Below are 19,968 nucleotides of genomic sequence, written 5' to 3' on the forward strand. Positions count from 1 at the left end.
AACTCGAACTACGCACATTCCCAATCCATCGTTGCCTTGATCAACCGTATCAGTTTATCCGGAACTCCATGTTCGTGCATTATCTGCCATAGTTGATCTTGATCAATTGTAGCATTTGCGAATTTGAAGTCGATGAATAGCGAAGCCCGCAAAAGCGACTGACCGTTCAAAAGTGTGGAACAATCAGAGATCGCCAGTGATACGTCGGTTCGACGGTGGTCGAGCGTTCGTCCATGAATTCCACCTTGTACTGTCCCAAGAACTCAATTGCAATTGCTGTTAGTCGGCGGCATTAAATTTGGGGGAGTACATTGTGGCGGCGTGCAGAAATGTGATTGTGCGGTAGTTGCTACAATTCAGCTTATCGTCATTTTTGTAGATGGGACACACGACATCTTCCATCCACTCCTGCGACAGAACCTTATCCTCCTCCTTCTTTTTCTTTAATGGCTCTACATTCCCACCCGAAAACATCCTGACTTGGACTGATAATCGAACTCGCCATCTCCGGATTGGCAATCCTACGCCTTTGCTGACAAGACTAACTGAAGACCCCATCCTCCTAAACCTTGGTAATTACCCAGTGGAGTGCTCTAGCCAGTGCCTCACCACCATGTTTAAACAGCATTTCTGGTAGTTAGTCAACCCAAGGGGCTTTGTTGTTTTTCAGTCGGCCGATCTCCTTCTGGATTTCCTGGAGATCCAGAGCCGAAAACCGTATGTCCTGCGCGCGTGCTCTCAGATTCATAACCATACCGCCACCGTTTTCTGCCACATCACCATTCATGTGTTCTTCGTATTGCTGCCGCCATCTTCAAATCACCTCACGCTCGGTCCCGTTCATGTCCTTACACATACCAGGCTGTGACACTTGGCCCTGACGTGAACGCTTCAACTTCTCATAGAGCTTTCGTGCATTATTAGCGCGGTACAGTTGCTCCGTCTCTTCACGGTCTCGATCTTCCTACTGGCGCTTTTTCCTCAGAAAAAAAAAACAAATTTTGTCTGTTCCGCGCACGTTTGCCCTCTTGCGTTGTTGCAGCAATCTTACCCATGCTGCATTCTTCTCCTCAACTAACTGCTCACATTCGCCGTCATACCAGTCCGGGAGCACCGTGCCTAATGCAGCGATTGCGGTGCTTCCAATGGTAGATCGAATATTTCTCCAGCCATCTTCAAGAGAAGCTACGCCTAGCTGCTCTTCCGTTGGGAGTGCCATCTTCAGCTGCTGCGCGCAGTCTTGGGCTAGTCTACCGTCTTGTAGCCGACGAATGTTTAGCCGCGGCGGACGACTCCGACGCGTGTTGTACACCGTCGAGTTTTGAGCGCAGACATACTGCAACGAGGTAGTGGTCGGATTCAATATTCGCATTGCGGTAAGTGCGGACGTTCGTGATGTCGGAGAAGAGTTTACCGTTGATTAGAACGTGGTCGATTTGGTTTTACGTTTCTTGATTAGGTGATTTCCATGTGGCCTTGTGGATATTTATTTATTGTTGTATCCATCTGACATCATGGTCTTAATGTATTATACTTAATTACATTATACTAAACAATTAATTGAATATACGTGATGTACGCAAACGTTGTCGAAATGCTTCCGTAGATAAATTTCTCGAGTAGCACCCATGTTTCAAATAGATCATTGCAACATCTATATGATCAGATTCAATCACAATTAAGTAGTAGCAACCGAATTTGCATCAATTGTGCTGCTTGGGTTAAGTCGAATATGCTTCTCTTAAGAATATGCTTCTCGAAATGCTCTGCAAATAGAGTTGATTGGGTCATTGGTTCCATAAATAGTATTGTTAGCTGATAGTTGTATCAGTTGTGTTAACACCGCAATTGGCCTAGAATGCCTACTAACACTACCACGTAGGACGAAGATACTAGTGGCATACCTGTTTGTTTTTGCCCACTTGTATCGTTTGATGCTGCTTCGGGAAAGAGGAAAAGGAGAGATGAAGTAGATGGCACCCATTGAAATGAAGAAGTAAACAAATGAATTATATGGAGAAAGTAAAAGTTATTGCTGCTATTTTGGTTAATTGGATAGAATATTTTAGAGTTAATATAAGTGAGGAAGTAAATTGTTATGCAAAGTGGATTCTATTTTCGAAACAAAGTTGCCAGTGCTACAATTGCCCGGGAAGACTGAGATCTGCAAAAGAAATTATTATTATTCGTGATTATTACCTGTAAGTAAATAATATGAAAAATGAAATGCGAAGATCTAATAATAGAAATGTACACAGGATCGAATTTATGTAAGCAAAAAAGGCTGAGGAAGTGCAGGAAAAGGATTCGCTATATGGAAATGGTTGTTGTGTGAAAGGGGAGAGTAGAACCAAATGTTGTGAGTAATTGAAAATATGAAATTTAGTTAACAGAAATAATAAATTTAAATGTTTAGTTTTAGCTGCTACCAAAAAAAAGGACTGCTTAGAAAACTGGTTTTTAATCCGAACAAGTTGCCTCGATCGAAGGATACATTCAGGGTCGTAAAAACGAACACGTTCCAGCAGAGCAGGGCACTCGACTTCACTATGTATTAATTTGGAGCCATCAACAGCCCGGTTAGTTTTAAGACGTACATGTAGTGGTTCAATTCCTAGTAAGGCACAACGGTGTTCATTAGGAGGCAAATTTAACGGGTCACGACTCACGCCATGGCAGATTCCTCAATGCATGTCGAACAAATTTTCTTTGTACCGCTTCTATTCTCGTGATCCATAATGTTTCGTAAGGAGACCACACCACCGACGCAAGTTCCAAAATGGATCTGACCAAAGAACAGTATAGGGCGTGCAGGCATATTGGGTCGTTAAACTGTTTAGCAATCTTTAGGATGAATCCTAGTTGACGATTGGCTTTTTCCACTACATAAGAGTCTTCTTCTTCTTCTTATTGGCATTACATCCCCACACTGAGGCAGAGCCGCCTCGCAGTTTAGTGTTCATTAAGCACTTCCACATTAACTACGAGGTTTCTAAGCCAAGTTACCATTTCTGCATTCGTGAAGCTAACACGATGATACTTTTATGCCCAGGGAAGTCGAGACTATTTCCAATCCGGAAATTGACTAGACCGGCACCGGGAATCGAACCCAGCCACCCTCAGCATGGTCTTGCTTTGTAGCCGCGCGTCTCACCGCACGGCTAAGGAGGGCCCCGAGAGTAATGCAGCTTAAATGTTAGTTGGTAATCCAACAACACTCCAAGATCCTTCAGTTTATCTACTCGTACAATTTATTGACCATTTATGCTGTAATCATATAATATCGGAGACTTCCGTCGACGGTATGAGATAACGCAATATTTGGAGACGCAAACTTGAAGGTAGTTCATGAAACACCAACGTGCGAAGATATCCAAAAGCTTTTGAAGTTCCCTACATTCTGCGTCACTTCGTACGATGGGGAAGATTTTCAATCGTTCAAATTAGTAAAGCACCGTCGGGCAGGAGAATACTAACGTTGTTAAAGAATTCCGTCCTAAATTGCTCCCTTGTGGCACTCCTTTTGAAGAGTGAAAATCATAATAGAGTAAATTTGCTTTGTAAATACGTAATGCGCTCACCATTTCGATCCTTTTACTTCGGTTTATAACACGAAAATGACCAAAAAAAAACTTCGGAGTGGATTTTCACTCGACAAAAAAGTGTAAAACGAAAAGACTTCTATATGCTTCGGAAATGGACACAACAAGATCGTGCTTACATAGCACACGTATGGCAAATGTCAGAATGACCACATATGTTTTCTGTCAAAAGTTACGACGGGGTGCCGACAACCGACCACCTTCCCCTACTGTTTGTACAGAAAACGGCTATATCCACGATATATGTGACTCGCTTCATCAAATTGTTGTTTCGACGTCGTAATGCACCAAGCCGCGAGATGTCCCAAGCTGGTTTCTTAGGAGGTCGGATAAGTGGGACAGTCTGGGCAATGCAATTGCGCAAAACAGTGTTGAATGCAGTAACAGCAGAATCCACGTCAGTACTTCGTGTCATTTCTATCCAATCAGTACGCAGACTGCACATTGTGTCAAAAAAAACCTCGGCGGAAATCGCATGCGGAGAGGTCAATTTCTTCAAAAAAAATTATCACAGACTGAAATGTTACGCAGAAATCGAGTGGTGGATGAAAGCGGTCGATAGGGACAACCTCCTCCGCAGCTAGAGATGTAAATTTATTGGTAGTATCAGAGTCGCTGCTGAATACAAGGTCCAATATGCGTTCATTGCAATTCCTGATCAAATTTCGTTGATGTAATCGACGAATGCGTGGTTACTATGCGCTTGCTTTCATACTAAACGAGGTTAATTGAAATATCCGAAAAGCACCATGGAGTCTGAATCCTTCCGTAAGCTACAGATCTCAGATACAGCGTCGATATGATACTGCATGAATATTCTGTCTTGACTTTTATCGAGGGGGGGGGGGTGAATGTACAAAGCTCCAACAAATAGATCAATTGCTCGAACAGACACTTTAACCCACAGCTGTTCGATATTTGCACCGTTGCGAAGAGTAACTAGTGATGATCCGATTTTTTTGCTTACCGCTATCAAAACACCACCTCCACGTCGGCGAGAGCTATTGGTAACACAACGATTGACACGAAACACTGCATAGTTGCTGCAAAACAACTGCGACGATTTATACAATCGTCCAGCCATGTTTTAGTGAAAACGTAGATATCATCCTCCAACTCAGATGTAGATAGGAAGACATCATCTACTTTCGTCTTAACCCGAGCAGGAGCGACGACCTTGATAACAGAAATTGGTATGATTTAGCCTTGCATAAGAGGTAAAATACCAAAAACTTTTATGCAGAATACTTGAGGCATACCATGCTTAGGTATTTCAATACCAAACGAATAATAATTGGTTATGCATTTGGTATTGATATTCAATTTAATAACTGAGTTTGTCATGGCTTAAGTATTGTGCATATTAGTTTTTGGTATTATTCCTTTGGTATTTTACCTCTTATGCAGGGCTAGTTCATAACAGAGTATGGTATCAATAACAGAATTAAGTATTATTGAGCCAATTTCTCCCGCTCGGGAAGCCTCGAACATTTTGGTAAAAAAAAAAACGCAAATCAGATAAAACTGTCCGTGATTGCCGAAAGGACAGGTCTAGAGAGTGTTTTCACAATAGGTCCGAGCGAGCTGGAACTGGAAGGTATGTCGGGCAGGGATGAGCTACTGCAAAACGAATACTTGCCTGATATTACAGGCTGAAAGACCCCTTTGCTGACCTCGACCACAGAGCCAGGACGACTGTGATGACTTGAGACAGCTTCTTGCACGACTGGGCCGAGGGGCTCCGGAGCTTCCAATAAGCTATATGTATACTGTGCCACTGTGCGTCCTGGTGATGAATTACTATCATCCGATTGCCGTTTTCGAAACGATGTAAAGGAGTGCAATATAGTTCGCTGGAACATGGGGAGGAATGAGGCAGGAAAACGTTCCTATCACACGCATACTTGCCAGGGGGATGCCACCGGGAGATCCCATCACAAACCTCGACCACAGGGCCAGGACGACTTTGACGACAGGAACAAGCGGCAGACAGCGCGACTGGGTCGAGTAGATTAGGATCTCCCGCAAAGCTGTAGGCAATGCGTCCTGGTAAAGATGTATTGTAGCAGGTAGGAAGATTTTTTAGCGATGTCATTGATGAGTCTGGAGTTCCATTGGGGAAGCCTGCGTGGGACCAGAATCTTTCGGTGGAGCAACGTGAATCATGTTGATTTTCACAATTTGTGGCAAGTTTTTTGGACGATTTTCGAATTCCCTGAAGTACACATTTTCAGGCCACGATTAAGCGCTTAGAGCGATTTCAGTCAATGACCTAGAGAGCCCGACTTTGAACGAACCGCATGGTTGATATATCTTTGCCTCTTGACACTAGCTTCGCCACTTTTCTCACGCCAGACCGTCTTTCAATGAGTTGATTGGCTCGGATTCATTAGAGGCTTTTTGTTGTCCGTCGTCATAACGCATCGCCAGATTCCGAAAATGTCCACTAGAAAATAAGGCTGCACATCCATCGCACATCCAAAAAACATTATTCACATGCTGTTTTAATGTTTCGACGGCTGGCTGATCCACGTTTACGCAAAAGGCATGGAATGACTCTCCACAATAACCGCGACAAGTTATGTGATCCTTCTCCGATGTAACCTTCTGACAACGAGGACATGCCATAATTGCAGTGTTCGATATGCGCCAAAATGTAGGCACGCCAAATAGGCAAATATATGCTTGTTGTATGCAATTTTGCGAGCAAGCCGCAGCACCAAATTCTTATTAGCAAACTCGCGGAATGACGTATGGCATCTAAAGCAATCAGTGTGTCAATCGGTCAATGTACATTGAACATAAATTAACACAATTTTGTTAACTACAGTCAACAGATAACAACATGAAAGCACTACACAATGTTCACATATAACACTCAGCGATTGGTCATATCAATTAAAAATTACTATCGACGGTAGCAGCAATGTTTATTGTCATACAGTGATGCCAGAAAATATTCTTGCGGGGGTAGAAAGTGCTTCGTGCGGGAGGCTGAAAAGTGTATGCATCGTTGTTGGCCGTTGTCGTTCGATACGGTATGCAGACTATCCGGTCCGATGACCGGTCTATACGTTTCCTCCCTTCCTACCCTGCTCCAGCTGTGCATAGAACGCTTCTTCCTCGTCGTCAGGTTTCCCTTCGTGCGGGCAGTGCACGTTGATGATGCTATCGTTGAAGAAACGGCCTTTTATCCTCAGCTTGTACATCCTTGCGTTGATTGACTGCCACTCAATCGCGCGTTGGCGTATCTTTCCCTAACACTAACGGTTCCCACCTCGTTGGTAGTGCCACAGCTTTTGTAGAAGGTAGCTTAATTTCTCTCAAGGTTGGGGCTGGTTGATTTCCATCGTCCGCTAAACTGACGTAGTCCTCCGCTATCTTGACCTTCAATGCCTGTACTCTTAGCACTATTTATGTTATCCACGAAGTGCTGTTTCCACCTTTCGATCACTCCTTATCCCACGTTCCGGCTCGCGGCATGAAGCCTTTGCTAGATGCGTAGAGCTTCTGATAGAACTTGCGTGTTTCTTGATGATGGCATAGCTGTTCCATCTCCTAGAACTCCGCTTCTTCCAGGATGCGTTTCTTCTCCTGAAAGAGGCGGGTCTGCTATATCCGTTCCCGTCTATATCGTTCCACGTTCTGCAGGGTCCCTCACTGCAGCGCAACCGTCGCACTGTATCATTCTCCTCCAGATTCTGTCTGCACTCCAATCGTTCAGTCGACTTCAGTTTATGGCTGCTTTAACCGGCAACTTTTTCCGGCAACGTTACCTCGAGATGCTGCGCATATGCAGTGGCTACATCATATTGCTTCCGTCGCTCTAGGTCATACCGAGGCGACCGTCGTTACCGAATATTATTGATGACGGATAGTTTTGGGCGCAGTTAAACCACCACCAGATACTGGTCAGAGTCGATGTTAGCACCACGATATCTTCTGACGTCGATAATGACGGAGAAGTGTCGTCCATCAATCAGAATGTGATCGAAATGTGATTCTGTCTGCAGTGGTGATTGTGAGAATCTAAAATAAGCAGAAAAGGAACCACATATGCAGATGCCACGTGCCTTACCTGGCCAGGCCATATTTTTGAGGAGGCAAAGTCAATTGATCGTAGGCCGTTTTCGTTCGTCAGTTGGTGGGCGCTGAACTATCCAATCGTCGAACTGAACTCCTTCTCTTGGCCAACCTGGGCGTTTGAATTTGCTATGATGATTTTAGCATCGCGGCTTGGGCAGCTGTCGTACTCACGTTCGAGATGCGCGTAGAATGCGTCCTTATCATCATCAGTGCTTCCTGAGCGTGGTCTATGGAAGTTAAGTTGATTATGCTAAAGTTGAAGAACCGGCCTTTGATCCTCAACCTGAACATTCTCTCATTGATCGGCCATCACCCGATCACACGCATTTATATTACCCAGCACTATAGAAAGCTGTTCCCAGCTCGTGTGTGTTGCCGCAGCTCGGGTAGATGGTATGATTACCTCTAAACGTTCGCACCATTGATCTCTTCCAACAAATCTTCTGCAGCGCTACGTTGCCTAATCCACGATCCTTGAGCACATCGGCGAGTATGCGTGTGCCCCCGACAAAGTTGAGAGATTTGCAGTTCCACGAAGCTTCCGAGCTTCCAATCGCTAGTCCCTCTTCGTCGCTGTGGGCTTCGCCGATTGTTTCGGTCCGTACTCTCTTGTTGATTATTCGATGCGTGAGTTTTTTTTTTTTAAGGCACTGCAGGGCCTGACACCAAACCCTCTAAATTTCCGGTGGACCATGGTGAACACTTTTGCTTAGAGTACGTCGCTGGCACTCGGACGATGATCATCCGCCCCTAACTTAGAGAACAGACACTGTTGTGGGCCGCTCCTAGCATGAAGAACGGACGCTCGATATGATTTGCACCTCAGGAGAAGAGCAAACCTCTTTTTCCTGTCAGCATACGACCAAAGTTCCCACCAGGGCTGGCTATCCGATCTTCCAAAGGTTGCTCGTACCACGGCTGGCACCACGGGTAGGTATTGATAGGAGTTGCTGGGTAAGAGGCTAAGGTACAGAGAACAGATATGGAGGTCCATACAAAATTTTTTTGAAATTTTGTATAAAGCTCCTCAGCGCTGACAACGCAGACTGCCCGACATACAAACTCAATCGCACCAAGCCATGACGTTGGCCTACACTACGTAAACAAGCTGATACTGCCAGCTATTGACAATTCGGACACTAGCGCTAAAAAGCAAAATACGGCAAATTTTTACCAACATTCTTAGCACACTAGCACCGTGCAACGGGGGCATAACGACATACTTCAAAATTACCAGTACAAATAGGGTCTATTTTATTCCTTTAGATACGCGTTACCCAGCATTTGCAATGCCTTTCATTCCTCACTGGTGTTGAATCAACACTTCCACAGTTATTGACTGCGAGGTTTCTAATCAAAGTTACTATTTTTGCATTTGCATATGATGTGTCTAATACCACAGAGAACAGACATTAATGCTCGAACAAAATTTCGTTTAAAAAGTGTGTAAAGATTTAAATCGCACCTCAGCGCCGCCAACGCAGGCTGCCTGACATAAAAACTCAATCTCACTAAGCGATGGCGTTGACATACACTACACAAATAATGTAGTGCTGCCACCCATGAGCGAGCCTAGGAGCAATTAGGAATGAACACTAGCGCTAAAAAGCAAAACACGGAAAATTTTAACCATATTCATCAGTACACTAGCACCGCGCAACGGAGGCATAACGACATACTACTCCGTCCACGGTGGACGGATTTCGAGTCAGGAGTAGTTGATTTAATTCATTATTTTATCATGTTTTTCGTAGTTTTTAATGAGTAAATGTGAAACACTTCAAAAGTAAAAGTCTTCATGCGCCTGTGTCAATGACATACGTTTTATTTACATTCGATTCTGTTCGCTCTAGCGAAAAAATCCCATGACGTCATTCTATAGCGTCAATCATTCAGTCATCGCTCCTCGACGTGCAGTATTTACACGTTGCCATTTTTGGAGGTGCCGAGGCAACTGCGACTCCAATCAGCCCAACATGAATGCCGACGCCGTCATGCCTCGCAAGCCGTGATGAAAAGTACAGTCGACCGCATCATCCCATCGAAGAGCGACCGAGGAGCCAATCAGAAGCTCGCTTACGACGACCAATCAAAATAAGCCATCAATCCCAAATGTACTTTTTTTTTGTATCCAAATTATTATAAAAGTAGATGTAAGAAACAGATTTTGTTCATTCGTAAATTGTACTTCAAAGTGTGCGGAATAAAAACCAGAAGTGAAAAGCCGGAGTTTTTTGTCATCAACCCGAGGAAGAACCCCTTCGCCAATCGGTCCAACAGTTCGGTCGGAACAGTTCCAGTGCCACGCCGAAGCCATTACTAGTTCCTTCGTTCAACCAGTGGATTAGCTCGCTCACTTAATGGAAGAGTTAATTAGTAGCTCTTTTCAGAGCTTATTTTAAGAGTTAATTAAAATAAGCGACGCGCTTTCCACTGGGCGAACAGAAGCCATTTTATCGTGCTGTGGACCATCGTTCGTGTGGTTTTCGTCGACCATCTCAACAGCAGCGTCAGTAGCGTACAGGCTTGCATCGTCGTCATTCGTGCTTGTGTTGGCAGCAAGCCGACTGCTTCCAATCATCGTACGGTACGAAGGCCGACACGATCAGCATTGAGACGGCAGTACCTGCGGTGCGGTGCATTCGTGTGTGTTGGCAGTGAGCCAGCACAACCTCATCGTCTTCGTCGTCGCTTACCCAACATTGGCGGTGGGCCAACCGTTGGGTTCAAGCAGTGGGTAGTGAGGTGACGTCATCGTGTTTGGTCGGCAGTGTGCCGGTCAATAGGTGCTGGCAGTGAGCCAGCATAGCTGCGTCGTCATCATTAGTAGTGTGCGTGTGCGGTAGTCGCCAGCGACCAGCAGTGGGCTGTGTTGTTAGTGACTGCCTCCAACCTGTATCGATCCCTTGTTGGCAATGAGCCAACAGATTCCTATTTTCTAATGGCTTTTTCATATACGAAGGTGCTTAAGTGTACGGATTTCGATGCCCCACGGTACTTTCTACGCGGCACACTTCGATGCATCTGGCGCTTATTTTTGGTTACGACTGAAAATAAGCGGAGGAGTAGATTTTTTTATGCGCGGTACAATACCAGGGGAAGTCAATAAATCTAAACCAACATTTGAAAAGGGCGTTACAGCCAAAATTTATTCCTTCTGATTCTTCTTCCAAATTTATTTATTTATTTATTCAGACTAAGGCCGAAGTGGCCTGTGCGGTATATAAGAGTCTTCTCCATTCGGCTCGGCCTATGGCTACACATCGCCAACCAACCAACCGATGCTAACTCGCGGTGGGTGGCTCACATTGTCTTCTCTTGAACCTCTTCCTATCATGTACTTCGTATTCGACATGTTGATGACTAGTCCGATCCGCTTAGCTTCCCTCTTCAGTCTGATGTAGGCTTCCTCCATCTTCTCAAAGTTACGTGCCATAATATCTATGTCGTCGGCGAAGCCAAATAGCTGGACGGACTTATTGAAAATTGTACCACTCATGTTAATCCCTGCTCTTCGTATAACCCCTTCCAAAGCGATGTTGAATAGCAGACACGAAAGACCATCACCTTGCCGTAACCCCCTGCGGGTTTCGAAGGGACTCGAGAATGCCCCTGAAACTCGAACTACGCACATCACCCGATCAATCGTCGCTTTGATCATCCGTGTCAGTTTATCCGTAAAACCGTGTTCGTGCATTAGCTGCCATAGCTGGTCCCGATCGATTGTATCATATGCGGCTTTGAAGTCGATTAATAAATGATGTGTGGGCACGTTGCACTCGCGGCATTTCTGCAGTACTTGGCGAATGGCGAACACCTGGTCCGTGGTGGAGCGTTCGCCCATAAAATCCGCCTGGTACTGCCCCACGAACTCCCTTGCAGTTGGTGCTAGTCGACGGCATAAAATTTGGGAGAGTACCTTGTAGGCGGCGTTCAGCAATGTGATCGCGCGGTAGTTGCTACAATCCAGCTTATCGTCCTTTTTGTAGATGGAACACACGACACCTTCCATCCACTCCTGCGGCAAAACTTCATCCTCCCAAATCTTGGTAATCACCCAGTGCAACGCTCTAGCCAGTGCCTTACCACCGTGTTTAAATAGCTCTCCTGGTAGTTGGTCAACCCCAGGGGTTTTATTGTTCTTCAGCCGGCCAATCTCCTCCTGGATTTCCTGGAGATCCGGAGCCGGTAAAATTATGTCCGGCGCGCGTTCTCCCCGGTCCATCACCATACCGCCATCTTCGTCTGCCACATCGCCATTTAGGTGTTCTTCGTAGTGCTGCCGCCACCTTTGGATCACCTCACGCTCGTTAGTAAGAAAGTTCCCGTTTATGTCCTTACACATATCAGGCTGTGGCACGTGGCCCTTACGTGAACGGTTCAACTTCTCATAGAACTTTCGTGTGTTATTAGCGTGGTACAGTTGCTCCGTCTCTTCATGGTCTCGATCTTCCTGCTGACGCTTTTTCCTCCGGAAAATCGAGTTTTGTCTGTTCCGCGCCTGTTTATATCGTGCCTCGTTCGCCCTCGTGCGGTGATGCAGCAATCTCGCCCATGCTGCATTCTTCTCTTCCACTAACTGCTCACATTCGCCGTCATACCAGTCGTTTCTCTGTTCCGGGGGCACCGTGCCAAGTGCTGCAGTGGGCATCCTTCGTATGTCTGCTCCAGATGTGCGTAGAACGCTTCTTTCTCATCTTCGGGTCTCCCTTCGTGTGGGCAGTGCACGTTGATGATGCTATAGTTGAAGAAACGGCCTTTAATTCTAAGCTTGCACATCCTTGCGTTGATTGGCTGCCACCCAATCACGCGTTGGCGCATCTTTCCCAGCACTATGAAGCCGGTTCCCAGCTCGTTGGTGGTGCCACAGCTTTGGTAGAAGGTAGCCGCTCGATGCCCGCGTTTCCACACTTTCTGTCCTGTCCAGCAAATCTCCTGCAGCGCCACGACGTCGAAGTTGCGGGGATGTAATTCATCGTAGATCATCCTGTCGCAACCTGCGAAACCTAGCGACTTGCAGTTCCATGTTCCAAGCTTCCAATCGTGATTTTTTATTCGTCGCCTAGGTCTTTGCCGATTATGTCGAGTCACATTATCTCTCATATTGTTCGTAATGATGGGTTTTCCAGGCGGCTTATTGGGCCTGCGCAAACCTCCTGTCTCGTCGGAGGGCCGTCGTGTCAGGGCTGTTTAGCGTCCCACCTAACACCAGGACTTGGGCTTGTGCGCTGAGCAGCATACGGTGGGGCCTACTTGCGGATAAATGCAGCTTTTATAGAGGTTTAAAAGGCCCACTGTCAAACCCCACCACATCCTAGGCAAGCCCCACAACTCGCAGATGGCCTGGGGAGGGATCGTCAAGCCCTTGGACATAGTCCCTGCTGCCCTCAATAGCTATATATGTAGACGAAAAATCAAAAAGAATAAATTTTGGCTGTTACGCCCTTTTCAAATGTTGGTCTAGAAATGTCCTAAAAATGTATAGACCGAAATGGGAATCAAACCCAGCCACCTTGAGCATTGTCATGCTTTTCAACCGCGTAGCCTACCATTCAATAAAGAAAGGACATTATCAAAGAATGTTTTCAGCTTTTGACAACACTCATTTTTTGCACCGCTCGTTTCAACTGTGAAACTGTGTTTTGAGTGGACCATAATGAAAGAATAAATATGCGATATCAGACCGCATCGTGCTTTCGTGCTGTGCGGTTCTTTCTCTCTTTGCGGAAGGAAGTTTTAATACTACCCGAAGCTATTTTAATTTCAACGGTGCTTCTTAGCGCTATTTGTACCCACTGATCCCGTTACGATCTTTGCAAGGACCCGTGCCTTCGTTTTACGTTGGACCCGTTTGCGGAAGTAAAATTCCGACAAGCGGTGGTGGTAATCCTGCAGGGACACCGTTCTGGGAAAAACCTCTTAGAAGGTCACGTCTCCACGCTCAGCAATGAGTATTAACAAAAACAAGAGGAAGAGTCTCTGAATTCTCCACATCCTTCAAAGAAACAAGGTTTCAAGACCGTTCTGCCCAAGCGCGGAAAAAATAGAAGGAAGCTGGAGAATTCAGATATTTCTTCTAACTCTAATATCGGAAATAATTCTTCTCCAATCGAACTGAGCAATCAGTTCGTTTTGATTAATGATGAAATTGAGCAAATCAGATCTACCTCTAGCCCAGGTGATTCGATTCATGCGAAAAAAGCAAAGGATTCCGCCAATTGTGGTATCTGTTGCCGAGTTTTCTGGCTTCCGGAATGAGATTTTGAAGTAACCTTCAGGGGATCAAGGTTTCATTTCAGATTGCTAGGAAGGGTGACTGCCGCGTTTTGCCGGGATCCTTTGACGATCGCAAACGTCTTCTTCACTATTTAAATGAGAAGCGCCATAAATTCTTCACATACGACGACAAAACTGAGCGATTGTTCAAAGTCGTCTTGAAAGTTCTCCCCAGTGATGATAAATCACTGGATGAGATTAAAATTGAAATTTCTCAATTACTTGGATTTTCACCAGTCCAAGTAATTAAGATGAAAAAGAAATCCCATTCTGGTACTTCCAGAGGGCATTTCTCAAGAATTTTATTTAGTTCATTTTAACAAAAGTGAACTAAATAATATGAAAAGTTTGGAAAAGGCCTGTATTATGTCCCATGTCCGTGTTACATGGGAACATTTCCACCAGGCCTGGAAATTTCCAAAACCCTACCCAGTGCCGTAAGTGCCAAAAGTGGGGTCATGGAACCAAACATTGTCACATGGATGCTAAATGCATGATTTGTGGTGGAACCTCTCACGCCAAGGACGCATGTCCTGTGAGAAAGATTCAATAAATTTAAGTGCGCAAACTGTGGGGCAATCATAAATCCAATTTCTGGGAATGCCCTTCACGCAAAAAGTTTTGAATTCCCGTGCAAAATTGATGACGGAAATTCAATCGGATCCCAGATTCGACGGGTAGAAATTTTTCAAACGCTCAAATTTCGAAACCGGTTACCGGTCGAGCAATTCATACCCACCACAATTCACAAACAAATTTTGCCGCTCGTCAACGGGTAGCAAGCACTTCAGTAAATTCAATTTTTCCAATGTACCTACGTATGCAAACATCGCTGCTGGTAGACAAAATTTCTCTTCTCAAAATGAGGTTTATACCCATGTCCCAACGGAAAATAACGGTCATGTTGCCGATTCAGGTAGCATGACTGCTTCCTGATTTTGATTTTTAACTGAACAATTGCATCACATGATTGATGCAATGTTCAAAGCAAATACAATTCCTGAAGCTGTTCAGGTTGGTATAAAGTACACACAAAAATTGTTATCGGACTCCGTTTCAATGGATCCAAATAATTGTGTGAAAGTTCTAAATTGGAATGCCCGCTCTCTAAAGGGTAAGGAAGATGAATTATTCAACTTCCTTTCAGTTCATAATGTGCATATTGCCATTATAACTGAAACGTATTTAAAACCAGGACTCTCCATTAAAAGAGATCCAAACTATTTTATCTACAGAAATGATCGTCTTGACAGCGCCTGTGGTGGGGTCGCCATTGTCGTTAATAGACGTATCAAACATAAATTATTTTCTTCGTTTGAAACCAAAGTTTTTGAAACCTTGGGAGTTTCTGTTGAAACAAATTTTGGACAATTTTCCTTCATTGCAGCCTACTTGCCTTTTCAATGCAATGGGCAGCAAAAGAATTTGTTGAAAGCTGATCTTCAAATTCTGACTCGCAACAAATCAAAATTCTTCGTAATTGGTGACTTCAATGCCAAACACCGTTCATGGAATAATGCTCAAAGCAATTCCAATGGTAAAATTTTATTTGAAGATTGTTCTGCGGGATATTATACTATTCAATATCCCAATGGACCAACTTGCTTCCAGTCGAAATCCTTCTACAATTGATTTAGTTTTAACGGATTCAAGTCAGCTGTGTGGCCAATTGGTAACTCATGCTGACTTTGACTCTGATCACCTTCCTGTGACATTTGAAATCTCACAAGAAGCCATTTATAATCCAATCAGCTCTACTTTTAATTATCATAGAGCTGATTGGGATTCTCTATAAAACGTATATCGATAGGAATTTTGTTGTTGATATTCCTCTCGATACCAAAAGTGATATTGATAATGCTCTCGTATCTTTGACAAATTTAATTGTCGAAGCCAGAGGCATTACAATTCGAAATGTGAAGTTAAATTCAACTCCATTATTATTGACGACGATCTTCAGCTACTGATCCGTCTTAAAAATGTGAGAAGAAGGCAATACCAAAGAACTCGCGATCCCGCGTTGAAAGTTATTTGGCGAGATTTGCAAATGAAATTAAAAAACGTTTCGCTATTCTGAGAAATACCAACTTTGAGAATAATGTCTCGAAGTTGGATCCCAGTTCGAAACCCTTTTGGAAATTAACAAAAATTCTTAAAAAACCTCAAAAGCCAATTCCAGCGCTTAAAGAGGGAAATAAAATTTTATTAACAAATGGCGAAAAGGCTCAAAAACTTGCTCAGCAGTTCGAGAGTGCCCATAATTTTAGTCTAGGTCTCACTAGTCCAATTGAGGATCAGGTTACACGGAGCTTCGAAGACATTCTCAATCAAGAGAATGTTTTGACCCTTCGTTCGGAACCAATTTGGATGAAGTGAGATCTATTACTAGAAAATTTAAAACATGAAAGCCCCAGGTGATGATGGTATTTTCTACATACTTATCAAAAAACTTCCTGAGAGCTCTTTATCCTTTTTGGCTAATTTATTTAACAAATGTTTTCAATTGGCATACTTCCCAGATAAACGGAAAAACGCCAAAGTTGTTCCAATTTTGAAGTCGTATAAAAATCCAGCTGAGGCTTCTATTATTATCGCCCAATCAGTTTATATTCTTCAATAAGCAAACTGTTTGAAAAAGATTATTTTAAATACAATGATGATACATATTAATGACATTTCGATTTTTGCTGATGATCAATTTAGTTTTCGCCATGGGCATTCAACCACTCATAAGATATTAAGAGTTACGAATTTAATTCGACTCAACATATCTGAAGTATATTCGACTTGAGTTATTCTTCTTGATATAGAGAAAGCATTTGACAGTGTTTGACATGAAGGTTTGATGAATGATGAATTTTAATTTTCCTGTGTACATTATTAAACTGATCCAAAATTAATTATCAGATCGATCACTGCAGGTAAACTATCAGAATTCTAAATCTGATAGATTGCCTGTAAGAGCTGGTGTTCCCCAAGGCAGCATACTGGGGCCCATATTGTATAACATTTGTACTTCGGACTTACCTGTCTTACCACCAGGCAGGGTGTCAACAATCTTTGTTTGCAGATAACACGGGCCTTTCAGCCAAAGGGCGAAACCTTCGTGTCATTTGTAGTAGATTGCAAAAAAGTTTGGATATTTTCTCCACTTACTTGCAAAAATGGAAAATTTCCCCGAATGCTTCCAAAACTCAGCTTATAATTTTCCCACATAAGCCGAGAGCTTCTTATTTGAAACCTTCTAGCAGACATATTGTCACTATGAATGGGGTTCCAATTAATTGGTCTAGCGAAGCTAAATATTTAGGACTTCTGCTAGATCAAAAATTAACTTTTAAAAATCACATTGAAGGCCTTCAAAGCAAATGTAACAAATATATTAAGTGCCTATATCCACTTATAAACAGAAAATCAAAACTTTGTCTTAAGAACAAACTTTTGATTTACAAACAAATTTTTAGACCTGCCATGTTGTATGCTGTGCCAATATGGGCTAGTTGCTGCAATACCGCCGAGGAGGCACACCAGAGGAATCGAAATAAAACTTTGACAATGATTGTGAAGTAGCCTCCGCGGTATAGCACCAATGAACCTCATAAAGTTTCTAATACTGGGGCGTTGCAACAAATGTCGAACAAAATAATTTCAATTTTAGACAAAATCGTTGCAATCTTCTATTGCAACGATTAACTCTTTGTACCCTTAGTATAAAATAGGTTAAGTTTAGTTTAAGTTGAAAACATTGTAATTCCTACATGGTTCAATTCAACCAGAGGAAAAATTCTAACTGCCAGAGGCAATTGAAATGTATTAATAATAACTAAAAAGTAACATAGCAAATAAGGATGATAGTGTTAAGAAAACACGGAACACCTAGTCTAAGAGATGAATGCATGTATTAGATAATTAGCAAATAAAATTAGTTTAAAAAAAAAAAAAATAAAAAAAAAAAATAAAAATATGCGATAAGATAGAGGAGTTCTTAACCTACTTTCAGGTTTTCTTACCTTTCTTCATGCACCGTCAAGAGCAATAATCCGGTGGAGTTAATGCGAGCTGAATGGCGCGAACTTTCTCTCCTTGCTTGTAGCGGTTGTACGGTTTTACTTTGTTTTTACTCTCATTAGTATACGCGAACGAAAACAAACGCACTAGACCCGGGGTAATATCCACTCCACTGACAGCGTCGTAAATTTCCAATTCCGCTGAGCCGCTTGCTTTGACAACACTTGTTCGCACTTGACACTTTTACTCCCACCAGATGGCGTCCCGCTGTTTTTGCCCGGCAGCCATTAATTAGAAAATTGCACTAAAACAAATTACTTTATTATCACATGTATAAATTCCCGTCAAATCGTAGTCGGTTTCTCGGCCCCGAAGCATCAGGCCAAACAGTTGAGCATCGGTCGGACTTGCTTCTTTTCAGCATATGGCATATGGCGTTTCCTCCTGCTCTGGATAGCCTGTGTTGGATGCAACGAGTTTCACACACTTTACACAACTGACTAATGGACAGACTGGTGGAAAAGAGCATTGAGATGATGAGCCCCCTCACCATACACCGTGGTTCGCACAACATGCACTGCTACCGCTGGGCTATAGATAACTTTTGTACGTAGTGTAAATATTGAGTCAACACCCTCGACCACCGTGCCGTACTTGCCGTGTCTGGATATGTGTGCACTTCTTCACGGTACGGGCGGATCTCTCCACTCTGTACCTTGTTTTTACGCCTCCTGCACTTCAAGTGAGTTCAAGCTGATGGTACTACACACAGGCGGCTTCGGTTATGGATGAATAACAAACCGCACCCTCGTCTTCTAGCCTTCGGCAACGTTTTACTCAACTCCTCAGCTGAAGATGACTACACCATAATGATAACACGTCAACAGGCAACATCGATGTGAAGGTAAGTTTAATTCAAAACAAATATAATTAACACTATCTGCCTAAATGATTACGGACTTCACTTGTCCAAGCTGCAAAACATCCGAACTAACAACAGCACTATAAAAAAGACAGGCACTACAGGTTCAAATAATCTTCACTTTCTCTGTACGAAAGACGACGCACTCATCATTCACGTTTGCTTTTATTGATGTCCGGTTTGTTCGCCACAGCACGCTGCAAAACAAAACAATCATTTAATTCATTCCCACAGGCCCCAGCAGCCGACGTTCTTAACATAATGGCCTTCCTTTGCCGGAGATTCCTCCGTTCAGTCGTCCAATCACGCCAATTCAACCGACAAGGTACATCATCTTTTTCGGTGCGTGACGCGCGCTTGCGTTTTATTCTTAGAATTTGTCATCATTTCCCCGTCGAGGTTTCCTTCTCGAAATATCAAATGCACAGGCTCCACACTGGGTGGCGTCACGTTATGACCGTAGCACAGATACTGCCTTTTGTTTTCCTGCTCACTATATGGATGCTATATTCGCTATCTTGTGGCGCAAAAAGCTGCCGAACTCATCAATCAATCAGGCAAAAACGATCGATCGAATTTAAAGTCCGTTTACCGTAGGGCGCCAATGTAGCCGCACTTCACAGCGTACGATGAATTGTTTTCAAAGTTCTATATAGGAAGGCATGGTCTACCGGAGGGAGAGTAACAAAAACAAATCAACAACTGCACACCGTGCGTGCGTGGAGCAGAATGAGGTGCGAAGATTCGAATCCGCCGCACACAGCAGCCGTCGTAATCCGCACGGTACGTCGCGACGTCTCGGCGGCATGTTTATGGGTTCGTTAGATTGGTTGGGATTCAATTCTCCCACATGGATTCATCTAGTACTACACTCTCGCACGATACTACACGCTCAAGATCGTTAACACAATTGTGTATCTCGTTCACACAAAAATAGCCTATCATGGGACAACACAAATCATGAGTAACTGCTATGTTACACCATTGAGTGTAATCGAAGGCTAAAAATTTTCTAAGTGTAACATTCGCACAGAGTAAAAGCTTCCTGAAGTTGGACATTACCTTTCTTCTCGT

The 19,968-nt window shown here is 43.6% G+C and overlaps 1 protein-coding gene across 1 annotated transcript in view; it reads right to left on the reverse strand.

Annotated features, from left to right (window-relative positions):
• LOC134203588 (protein phosphatase PP2A 55 kDa regulatory subunit) overlaps positions 1 to 18,831 on the reverse strand; it is a 183,137-nt gene extending 164,306 nt beyond the window's left edge. The window contains exon 1 of the mRNA XM_062678462.1: positions 17,975 to 18,831. The gene's annotated coding sequence lies outside the window, so the exon portion shown is untranslated. The remainder of the gene's footprint in view (positions 1 to 17,974) is intronic.
• Between the last annotated feature and the right edge of the window lie 1,137 nt (positions 18,832 to 19,968).

The sequence above is a fragment of the Armigeres subalbatus genome, chromosome 1 (assembly GCF_024139115.2).
Source record: "Armigeres subalbatus isolate Guangzhou_Male chromosome 1, GZ_Asu_2, whole genome shotgun sequence".
Classification (NCBI taxonomy): Eukaryota; Metazoa; Arthropoda; class Insecta; order Diptera; family Culicidae; genus Armigeres; species Armigeres subalbatus.